The sequence below is a fragment of the Triticum urartu genome, chromosome 4, assembly GCF_003073215.2.
Source record: "Triticum urartu cultivar G1812 chromosome 4, Tu2.1, whole genome shotgun sequence".
NCBI classification, from domain to species: Eukaryota; Viridiplantae; Streptophyta; class Magnoliopsida; order Poales; family Poaceae; genus Triticum; species Triticum urartu.
The window spans coordinates 83,560,397-83,568,909 of NC_053025.1; positions in this window are offsets into that span (position 1 = coordinate 83,560,397).

An 8,513-nucleotide genomic window follows, 5' to 3' on the forward strand; every position below is an offset into this window, starting at 1 on the left:
AAAGCTCAAGCATTACTTTCAAGGTCACCCAATCACTGTGGTTAGCTCTGCTCCATTGGGAGACATCATTCAAAATAGAGAAGCCACTGGACGAGTCGCCAAGTGGGCCATTGAGCTTGGGTCTCATGGGTTGAAGTATGTACCACGTACTGCGATCAAATGTCAAGCGTTGGTTGACTTTATTAATGATTGGACAGAACTACAGATGCCAGAAGAGAAACCAGATAACACGTATTGGACGATTCACTTTGATGGGTCCAGACAATTGGAAGGCTCGGGGGCTGGAGTTTTTTTAACTTCCCCTCGAGGTGACAAGTTTTGTTATGTGTTGCGACTGATGTTTCCCTGTACTAACAACGCAGCTGAGTATGAAGCCTTGCTCCATGGTATTCGAATGGCCAAAGAGATGAGCCTGAGCCGGGTCCGGTGTCTTGGCGATTCAGATCTGGTGGCTCAACAGGTGTCAGGCAAGTGGGATTCAAAGGACCCTCTCATGGCGGCTTATCACCGTGAAGTCGATGCTGTTGCAGGACATTTTAAAGGTTATCAGGTGGAACACATTGACTGTAGGAAGAACGAAGCAGCGGATGCTCTAAGCCGGTTGGGGTCTCAGCGTAAGCCGGTGCCACCTAACACCTTTTTGGATGTTTTGCATAACCCATCTGTTAAGTTACCTACAGAGGAAGATTTGGCCGTTCCTGACCCAGAGGCACAGTTGGTGGCGACTCTTCACGTCATCCCAGATTGGACAGTGCCGTTCTTGGCTTACATGACCCGGGGCGAGTTGCCAGCGGATGAGACCCTGGCCCGGCAGATAACCCGGCGGTCTAAGTCAATGACGATTTCAGACGGAGAGTTATACCATCGCAGCATCTCCGGAGCATTTCAACGGTGTGTTTCTCCTGAAGAAGGCCAAGAAATACTTCGTGAGATCCATGAAGGCGGCTGTGGTCATCACGCCGGGTCAAAATCTCTTGTGGCCAAAGCTTTTCGTCATGGTTTTTACTGGTTAATGGCTCATGCCGATGCAGAAGATCTGGTTAGTAGGTGTGATGGATGTCAAAAATTCGCACGGCGAGCACATGTGCCGGCTCAAGAGTTGCAGATGATTCCAATCACCTGGCCGTTTGCGGTCTGGGGGCTTGACATGGTTGGACCTTTCAAAAGGTCTAAGGATAAAAAGACACATCTTTTAGTGGCAGTTGACAAATTCACAAAGTGGGTTGAGGCAGAGCCAGTGAGTAAGTGTCATGCGGCCACGACGGTTCAGTTCATGAAAAAGGTGATTTTTTTTGTTTTGGTTTTCCACACAGCATTATCACTGACAATGGCACTAATCTATCCCAAGGGGCTATCGAGGAGTTTTGTCAACGTGAGCATATCCGGCTTGATGTTTCTTCTATAGCCCATCCTCAATCCAATGGTCAAGTTGAGAGAGAAAATCAGGAAATCTTAAAAGGTCTCAAACCCCGGCTTATGGTTCCCTTGCAGCGAACGCCGGGTTGTTGGGTAGAGGAGTTACCCTCGGTGCTGTGGAGTATCAACACCACTCTTAACAGGTCTACAGGTTATACACCTTTGTTCATGGTTTATGGAGCGGAAGCAGTGTTGCCTAGTGACATCCGTCATGACTCGCCCCGTGTAGCGTCTTATGTTGAAGCTAATAACGAGCAAGCCAGACAGGATGCACTTGACTTATTGGATGAGGAAAGAGACTTAGCAGCGGCTCGGTCAACAATCTATCAACAGGACTTGTGCCGTTATCACAGCCGCCGGGTTAAGTCCATGACTTTTCAAGAAGGTGACCTAGTGCTCCGGCTCATCCAGCACCTGTCAGATGCACACAAGCTATCCTCGCCTTGGGAAGGACCCTTTGTGGTTAGCAAGAACTTAAAAAACGGGTCATATTACCTCATTAACGTTCGAGAGCATAAAGACTCACGTAAGTCGGAGGAAGAGACCCGTCGGCCGTGGAACATTGCTCAACTTCGGCCATACTACACCTGAGCCATCGGCTCTCATTATGTACATACTTTGACATTGTATATATCATGATAAGTAATAAAGCAGGACCTCTGTCCTTTTCCTTTTCAAAGATTTTAAATCTTTACTCTTTTTTACTATTTAAAATGACTATCAAGGAGCTGATCATATTTGAATCAAGTCTAACCTTTTTGGTTCGGCTTATGATCGTATTCGAATCTAGCTGAAAATCTCAAGGTCACTTGGGGGCTTCCTGTTCAAACATAGGTTGTCTTCGAACCAAAGAGAACATAGTTGTCGTAACCCTCTTGATCGGCTTGAAGCCAAACTCACTAGGGGGCTTCTTGATCATATCTGAATCATAGCTTAACCCCTTTTGGGTTCGACTTGGATCGTATTCGAATCAGGGTCGTTAAAAACCTCTCAAGGTCATTTGGGGGCTTCCTATTCAAACATAGGTCGTCTTCGAACCAAAGAGAACATAGCTGTCGGTACCCTTTTGATCGGCGCAACGCCAAAGCCACTGGGGGCTATTTGATCGTATTTGAATCTTAGCTTAACCCCTTCGGTCCGGTTTACTGATCGTATTCGAATCAGAAACCCCCAACCTTTCATTACAAGGTTATTTATATTATTTACCATCTGGTGTTTTTTGGATTTATTGGTTTTTTATTGTCTCAATTTTAAAAAATAAAATAAAATAACAACAATCAGCATGGTCGTTTCACCGGCTTGACTATTTGACAATAAGCCGCCAAGGCATAAGAATCATCAGGTGTTTAGAAGCATTGACTTCTCAAAAAAAGGACTGGATGTTGGGGAATGTAATAATTTCAAAAAAAAATCCTACACACACGCAAGATCATGGTGATGCATAGCAACGAGAGGGGAGAGTGTTGTCTACGTACCCTCGTAGACCGGCAACGGAAGCGTTGACACAACGTAGAGGAATTAGTCGTACGTCTTCCCGATCTGACCGATCCAAGTACCGAACGTACGGCACCTCCGAGTTCTGCACACGTTCAACTCGGTGACGTCCCTCGAGCTCCGATCCAGCCGAGTGTTGAGGGATAGTTTCGTCAGCACGACGGCGTGATGACGGTGATGATGTTCTACTGACGCAGGGCTTTGCCTAAGCACCGCTACGATATGACCGAGGTGGAATATGGTGGAAGGGGGCACCACACACGGCTAAGGAACGATCACGAAGATCGACTTGTGTGTCATGGGGTGCCCCCTGCCCCCGTATATAAAGGAGGGAGGGGGAGGTGCGGCCGGCCCCTAGGGGTGTGCCTGGAGGAGTCCTACGCCCACCGGGAGTAGGACTCCCCCCTCTTGCCTTGTTGGAGAAGGAAAGGGGAAGGGGGAAAGAGGAAAGGGGGGGGCCGCCCCCCCCCCCCCTTCCTTGTCCTATTCGGACTAGGGGGGAGGGGGTGCGCGGCCTGCTCTGGCCGGCCCTCCTCTTCTCCCTTAGGTCCCATGTAGGCCCATTAACCCCCGGGGGGTTCCGGTAACCCCCCCAGTACTCTGGTAAAATCCCGATTTCACCCGGAACGATTCCGATATCCAAATATAGGCTTACAATATATCAATCTTTATGTCTCGACCATTTTGAGACTCCTCGTCATGTCCGTGATCACATCCGGGACTCCGAACAACCTTTGGTACATCAAAACACAAAAACCCTAATTACGATCGTCACCGAACTTTAAGCGTGCGGACCCTACGGGTTCGAGAACCATGTAGACATGACCGAGACACGTCTCCGGTCAATAACCAATAGCGGAACCTGGATGCTCATATTGGCTCCTACATATTCTATGAAGATCTTTATCGGTCAGATCGCATAACAACATACGTTGTTCCCTTTGTCATCGGTATGTTACTTGCCCGAGATTCGATCGTCGGTATCTCAATACCTAGTTCAATCTCGTTACCGGCAAATCTCTTTACTCGTTCCGTAATACATCATCCCGCAACTAACTTATTAGTTGAAATGCTTGCAAGGCTTGAGTGATGTGCATTACCGAGAGGGCCCAGAGATACCTCTCCGACAATCGAAGTGACAAATCCTAATCTTGAAATACGCCAACCCAACAAGTACCTTCGGAGACACCTATAGAGCACCTTTATAATCACCTAGTTACGTTGTGACGTTTGGTAGCACACAAAGTGTTCCTCCGGTAAACGGGAGTTGCATAATCTCATAGTCATAGGAACATGTATAAGTTATGAAGAAAGCAATAGCAACAAACTAAACGATCAAGTGCTAAGCTAACGGAATGGGTCAAGTCAATCACATCATTCTCCTAATGATGTGATCCCGTTAATCAAATGACAACTCATGTCTATGGCTAGGAAACATAACCATCTTTGATCAACGAGCTAGTCAAGTAGAGGCATACTAGTGACACTCTGTTTGTCTATGTATTCACACATGTATTATGTTTCTGGTTAATACAATTCTAGCATGAATAATAAACATTTATCATGATATAAGGAAATAAATAATAACTTTATTATTGCCTCTAGGGCATTTTTCCTTCACTGGATCGTCAGCCTCACCACCCGGGTCATATAAACTGGTGGTCCAGAGGTCGAAGATACATGTATGACTGTTGTTTATGAACAGTTTCTTTATGTGTTACTCCAAGGCTATTTCAAACCTGTTTTTTTCTTTACATTTAGTTCTGCTCATCTACTATGATAAAACTTTTGGTCATGAACCGGGTCTTCTGACCCGTTCTGTGTTAAACCGCCAAGCAAGTATTTCCTTTTTGTTACAGGAAGAGAGTGGAGATATTACAAGGATAACCATGATTGTTATGCATATATTGAAACAAGGAAGCACAGAGTCACACACGGTGTTTTATGCACGATGGCATAGGCAAAATATGCAGTGTTTCAAAGCTAATTCTATTACAAGGCTTCTTAAAGCCCACAAGGATGGTTCTCACTATTCCCTCGCCGGTTCACCTCCTTCTACTAATTGAAAGCTGGGATTGGACCAATCAAAGCCGTTCACAGCAACAAACTCTGATTCATCGTCAATCAATCCAGCCGGATTAACCTCTAGAGCGAAAGTGTGTTGACGAACGGGCGGGATAAGGTCTGTCACTTTGTAGGAAGGAGTCGCCATCTTCTTATTTTCCAAATCAAAACCCGGCTGGTATTTATCTGTTTGTTTCATCTCCGAGAATGGTGGCCTGAGGTCGCACCTCCCTCACGCAAGCAACGAAGTCATCCTGTTCAAACAGAGACCCGTCTTCTTTCACCGTGGGGTACCCTCTGGCTACATCCGCTGGGTCTAGATCTGGCACCCAAGCCTTGGAGCGGCTCAGGGCAGTCAAAGCTCCAGCTCTGGCACAGGATCGCTTGACTTCTTGGAACCTGGCGAGTAAGATTGACAGCTTTTCAAGACATCACTGAGCCGATTGGGTCCTTGATTGGCAGGAGAGATAGCGGCAAGTGCCCGTTGTGCGCCAATGTACAACTGCTCCACTAAGGTATAGACCGCCTTCAGTTTAGTCACGTTGTCTTGGCTCAGATTCTTGCTTCGCGGGCCTGCACATATTTTGTCCACAAAGGGTCAGCTAGCGGTTTATATTCCGGGTCAGCAGAAGGTACAAAAGATCAGTACAGATGACATACCAAAGATGGCGGAAACCATCTGCGACACCCGGTCTTTTAATCCGGTCAGCTCCGTAGTAACCTCTTCAAGAGCTGCTTCAGCTTTTTCGGCGTGTTGTGTCACCAGCGTTTTCTCTTCAGCCCAGGTTTTCTTCTTAGCGGCCAAGCTGGTTCTCAATTGCTCCGTCTCAGCAAGACTTAATTGCAGTTTGGAGTCAGCAGACTTGATTTCTGCCTCCTGATCCGCCAGCCGGGTCTTCGCATCAGTTAATTGCGAGCTTAGTTCAGATAAGGCATTCTACAAAACATACACAGGTGTGTCAAGGTTTCAATTAAAGTTCAAAGAGTCAATATTCAAGTCTCAAGTACTTCGCACTACAAAACCACTTGACACTTGGGGGCTAATGTATGCCAAAACAAATTCTTATGACTATACTATACTTCAAGTCCCAAGTACTTTACAAAGTAACAGCACTTGGCACTTGGGGGCTAATGTATTATATTCCGCAAGTATCTCAAGGTTAGGCCGGACTACAATATTTGTTGAGTTCGGCAGAAGACAGTTATGAAATTCAAAGTACCGGCTCATTTATGGTCAAGTGAACCGGCCCTTGGGGACTACCGGTGAAATTTATTCTATTCTATTGGACTCCAGAAACATCTAAAGGTAAAGCTTTAGCCTATATCATAAGTCTACAGATCATTGAAGGTTTTATCATAATCTGAAGACTTGGGGGCTGGCAGAATATAAGTAAGCCGGAAGAGCATACCTCATACTTCAGCTGCAACTGCTTGACCATTTCGATTTCTGAGTCACGACTGGAGTGCACATGGCTCAGATAGCCAGACAATATGTCATTGGAGTTCAGATGGCTATAATAAGAAATGCCAAAACGCACTTTTTGTCTCTCCAAAGCCTCTTGTTTAGCCGTGTGACGAGCCAACACGGTGGGATTCCCCAGCTCAACAAAGCGGCTCCCAGTAATCAGAACATCCTGGGTAGACAGCGATGGCGGGTTGGCTGAGCTGGATGGTCCGGTAGCAGAGGGATCAACGATGGTAGCGTCAGCTGACGGCTCAGGAGGATTTGATTGAGTATTGATAGCCGGGTCTTCTGGTGCTTCCGTCTGAGGGGGAGAAGGTGGCATGGCCGGTTCAGGTGCAAGAACTGGCGGGTCTTCCGCCGGCCTAATCACCATGGCCTTCTTGGACTTGGCTTGGCCACTAAGAAAGATATTATGAAACAGTCAGTATAAAAAAGCAGTTTGAAAGACACGGAGGAAAGATGATTTCTTCCTTACCCAGGGGCAGTCTTAAAGGCCGGGAATTGAGTTTGAGATGAGTCGCCAGAAGAGCGAGACACCTCCTACAAAGATAAAATAAAGTTAGTAATGCAAGGGAGAAGATCCATTAATAGAAAGTAAAAGCGAAGGAATAAACCTCATTCTGGCGCTTTTGAGGAGTTTGTTGAAGAGCAACAGGTGGTTCATCGATGTTCCGGGCCTGACGGCAGCTCTCATGTTGCTGCTTTTTCAAAAGAAAATGAGGGTCCAGATAAGCCAAAGGGTGTGAAAACCTTACTTTCCGGGTTACGACTCGAAGTTTCTGTCTTGGCAAATGGGATGAATCGAAGGAAATAGTTACCTCTTCTTCCACGGCCTGACTGGCCCCCGTGTCGTCCTGGCAATAATCAGTGTTAATAAGATTGTTAAAAAGCTGGCCAAGGGAGTCAAGGGCTACCTCTGACTCAGAAGTATCATCATCAAGCTTCAACAGATCTTCAGCGGTGCTTTTATTCTTCTTCTTAGATCTCCGGGTCGTCTTTTTGGTGGTTATGGCGGCGGCTCTGGCTTTCTTGGCAGCTTCGTGATCGTACTTGGCATTCCAGAAATCAGATTTGGCCTATAAACAAACAAGCAAGATTAAAGGTCATGCAAGTATTTAAAACAGCTGAGAAAAATGCAAAGAGGAAGAGAGCAGAGGTTCTTTACCTCTGGCACCGGGTTAAGCTTGCAGAAAGGGTTTAACCCGACTTTACTACAGTCTTCGTATTTACCGTTCACTAGAAGAGTTGACATTGAAACAATATCTTCTTCAATTAATTGAACAGAGCTGTGATGAAGAGAGTCATCTGGGCCTCCACCATATTCGTACATCAGTTTGGATCGGCGGCTTAGAGGGATGACCCGCCACGCAACCCGGCAACGGGTTAAGTCGACTCCGGTTAAGCCGTTCCCCGGTAAAGCGTTGATCCTTTTAATGGATGGTATCAGCTTCTTGTGTTCGGCGGCAGTGAGCTTGTCCGGGAGTGCAAATTTAGAGTCAAGACGCTCTGAGCGATAACCCGGCAGTGGATGCTCGTTTGTTGGTGAAGTGTCTTGACAATAGAACCAAGTCTGATTCCAGTCCTTGGGATGACTTGGCAAGACTATTAGGGGGGAGACGGCGCCTTGTAGACGCTGAATTGAGATACCCCCAAGTTCCAGGCTAGGGCCATTGGTGCACTCATTTTTGCGGTTCAGATAAAAATACTCTCTAAAGAGTTCCATAGTCGGTTCTTCTTGAAGGTACACCTCGTAGAGAACTTGGAAGTTGCAGATATTGGATATGGAATTAGGCCCGATGTCTTGAGGGTGGAGTTTGAAAAAATGGAGGACATCTCTGAAGAACTTTGAGCCGGGTGGGGAAAAGCCACGGTTCATGTGATCAGAAAAGACGATAACTTCACCATCTTTTGGGTTGGGCCGTTCCTCCTCCGGGTCAGGCGCATGGTAGGACATAACATTCTTCCCTGGCAAAAAACCTATGGTAAAGAATTCCTTCAGATTGTCTTCAGTGACTGTTGAGGGAACCCAGTTGCAGACAGTCGGTGCTTTGGACGGCATGATGTTCAAAACACG